Source organism: Nicotiana attenuata, unplaced genomic scaffold (genome assembly GCF_001879085.1).
Source record: "Nicotiana attenuata strain UT unplaced genomic scaffold, NIATTr2, whole genome shotgun sequence".
In the NCBI taxonomy this organism is placed as follows: Eukaryota; Viridiplantae; Streptophyta; class Magnoliopsida; order Solanales; family Solanaceae; genus Nicotiana; species Nicotiana attenuata.
In genome coordinates, this window is record NW_017695561.1 from 1 (window position 1) to 3,546 (window position 3,546).

The 3,546-nt window shown below is 39.5% G+C and overlaps 1 pseudogene across 1 annotated transcript; it reads left to right on the plus strand.

Annotated features, from left to right (window-relative positions):
* Window positions 1–811: 811 nt before the first annotated feature.
* LOC109222646 lies at window positions 812–2,282 on the plus strand (annotated as a pseudogene). The gene has a single exon (XR_002067437.1). The product of XR_002067437.1 is annotated as an S-adenosylmethionine synthase 3-like (transcript).
* Window positions 2,283–3,546: the final 1,264 nt, after the last annotated feature.

Consider the following 3,546-nt stretch of genomic DNA (forward strand, 5'->3'; position numbering starts at 1 on the left):
TAATTATTGAAAAGGATAAGGTAAATAGTTATTTTTAATGTTGCGTTGCTCATCTGAAGTACTACTCAGATCTCATTCATAAATACCTTACAGGGAGTTGCATCTGCATATGATTTAAGGGCTAACAATGTAACTCTTCACTGTTAAGTTTAGAAAGGGAAAGCCAATAAAGCAACCAAAAAAGAAGTTGACTCTGGTTGTTATATTGTCTTCTAAGGTTATCTGAGGTCTGTTGATCTCATTGCTAATAACCGCTTTTTACAGTTAAAAAATTGCATCATTGTACTTGTATGATTACAAGCACTTGCATTAAGTTAGGGAAATGTTTCCACTACAATTGATGATTCAATCTTGTATTGCTTACATTAGGTTAGGGAAATGTTTTTTGGAGTTCTCAGCAAGAATACCAAGGATCTTTAAAAAATCTCTAAAGTTGAGTTTTTGGATAAAATCTGTGATGAATCTTCATGCATATTTGATCCTCAAAATGGTCTTGTCCGCTAGATCTTCTTAATAACAACGTTTCCACTACAATTATGACCTAGTTATATTGCCAAATAAGTGTTAATATAATGGTGGTCAACTCTGGTTATTCCATCAGCTTTAATACTTCTGGTCTTCTGCCTCTAGGTGGAGAATTCTTTTCTTTGAGCACCTCAAATGGCTCCTCGAGATGATTAAATTCCTTTTCTGTTATTTAGTTCTGAGTTCTGACTACTTCTTATTGTCTCATGTGTGACGCAAGCAGTTTTTTCGTGATTTTCTGGTAAATTGAATATTTTAAGATAGATTTTAACACATGCTCTTAAATTTGATCAGGGCAGACATGGAAACTTTCTTGTTCACTTCAGAGTCGGTCAATGAACGGCCACCCCGACAAGTCTCTGTGACCAGGTCTCAGATGCAATTCTTGATGCTTGCTTAGAACAGGATCCAGAAAGCAAGGTTGCATGTGAAACCTGCACAAAGACAAACATGGTTATGGTCTTTGGAGAGATCACCACCAAGGCCACTGTCGACTATGAGAAGATAGTACGTGACACATGCAGAGGCATTGGGTTCACCTCAGCAGATGTTGGCCTTGACGCTGACAACTGCAAGGTTCTTGTCAACATCGAGCAGCAGAGCCCTGACATTGCCCAAGGTGTTCACGGTCATCTTACCAAGAAACCAGAAGAGATTGGAGCTGGTGACCAAGGTCACATGTTTGGCTACGCCACTGATGAAACCCCAGAGCTCATGCCCCTTACCCATGTTTTGGCCACTAAGCTTGGTGCCAAGCTTACTGAAGTGAGGAAGAACAAGACTTGCCCATGGCTCAGACCAGATGGCAAGACCCAAGTTACTGTTGAGTACAAGAACGACAATGGTGCCATGGTCCCCATTAGAGTCCACACTGTTCTCATCTCAACTCAACATGACGAAACTGTCACAAACGACCAGATTGCCCAGGACTTGAAAGAGCATGTGATCAAACCTGTGATCCCAGCTCAGTACCTTGATGAGAAAACCATCTTCCACCTCAACCCATCAGGTCGCTTCGTCATCGGTGGACCACACGGAGATGCTGGACTTACCGGCAGGAAAATTATCATTGACACCTACGGAGGCTGGGGTGCCCATGGTGGAGGTGCTTTCTCAGGAAAGGATCCTACTAAGGTGGACAGGAGTGGTGCTTATATTGTTAGACAGGCAGCAAAGAGTGTGGTCGCCTCAGGACTTGCTCGCCGCTGTATTGTGCAGGTTTCTTATGCTATCGGTGTGGCGGAACCACTTTCCGTGTTTGTTGACACTTACAAGACTGGAACAATTCCAGACAAGGATATTTTGGCTCTGATCAAGGAGAACTTTGACTTCAGGCCTGGAATGATGTCAATCAACCTTGACTTGTTAAGAGGAGGCAACTTCAGGTACCAGAAGACTGCAGCTTATGGTCACTTTGGCCGTGATGACCCCGACTTCACATGGGAGACTGTCAAGGTCCTCAAGCCAAAAGCTTAAGTGAGGTGGTAGCCTTTTGGCCATTATTTTTCTTGCAGACCAATAAACAAGCTTCATCATATCATACATTGGTGGCAGGAGAAGAGAATTTGTGAACATTTGTTATTTTTCTTTCTTTTTTTTCACCCATTTCTGCAGTACTTTATTTTATTTTGATACTGTTAAGTAGCAGTGATTTAAGTTTCCCTGTTAAGTAGCAGTGAATTAAGTTTCCCTTGTTCTATCATATTATATATGAATTTGTCAAATTATCTCCTGAGGTGAAAGACTTTGTTTATCAATTGGTTTGCCTTTGTCTGGAAACACTGTTATGCAAATACAATCAGGTAATAGTTTATTGCTACCTTTCCATGCCCATGGTAAACTGAGAATTGTGATAAAACTAAAAGCAGAATTTCTAAAATTTGGTTGTCTACAATTGATAATAATGAACAACTTAGTCTGTTGACAATACAAAAGTACAGTAATCTGTTATAGAAACTGCCACCTATGATCCAGTGATTTGTTTCAATTGCAAAAGGCAATTGAAGATTCCTTCTAAGAGTGCAACCACAGACGGTCATGCAATCGCTCTTCTCCTCCACCAAACATCTCATCAACCCTCTCACCATCTCGGTAGAAATGAAAAGTTGGCGTGTAACGAATGTTCTGAGTTGTCTCTGGACATTCATCGATATCAGCATATATGAAAGAGAGTTTAGGGAACTTCTTGCTCAGCTCCTGAAATGTAGGAAAGATCTGGTTGCAGACACGGCACCTACAAATGCAAAAGCGATGATTATCAGTACTGGAGAAATTAGTGTCAAAACACTTTTGAGTAGTTTCTTGGTCATTTGATGGCTTTCAGAAACTCATTGTCACCGTATAGTTTACGTCTATTGGTTTCAACATTATAACTTCCAGATTTATCAAGTTGACAGAAAACTGACATCCATAGTGTCTAATTTCATTTACTTGTCTTCAGATAGTATGTTTCATACTGCTTAAAGATTATGCTCTACTAAATAAGAACATAGCAGAATCAAGTTAAGATTTCAAAGTTGATTTCACTACAGCAAACACTCAAATACAATGAGAACATCCAAACAGGGAATTAGCAAGAATCCCACAAGACAACGATGAAACAATCTACTTATAGATATCTGCTTTAGTTCAATCAACTGCCCCAACAGGAGGTGTACAAACAAGGAGAACTTTGTCTAAAAATCAAAATTTATAATGGATGCCATCATTTGGAATGTAAGGTCTGTTAACACTAAACAGGCTTTTGAAAGACTAATTACAATGCATAAGAAGCATCATTTTGAATTTATAGGTATCTTGGAACCTATGCAACAAGCAAATAAGCTAGAGAGATACAGGAGCAGAATTGGGCTTGCACAAGCAGTGGTGAATGTTTCAAACAAGATCTGGGCCCTCATAGATGAGGTTTTTGAAGTCACAATTTTATATGACATGGTGCAACAATTGACTTTGAGGTTATTCCACACAGAAACACATGTAGGAATTAATCCTTACTTTGGTATATGCAAAAATGTGATGCAA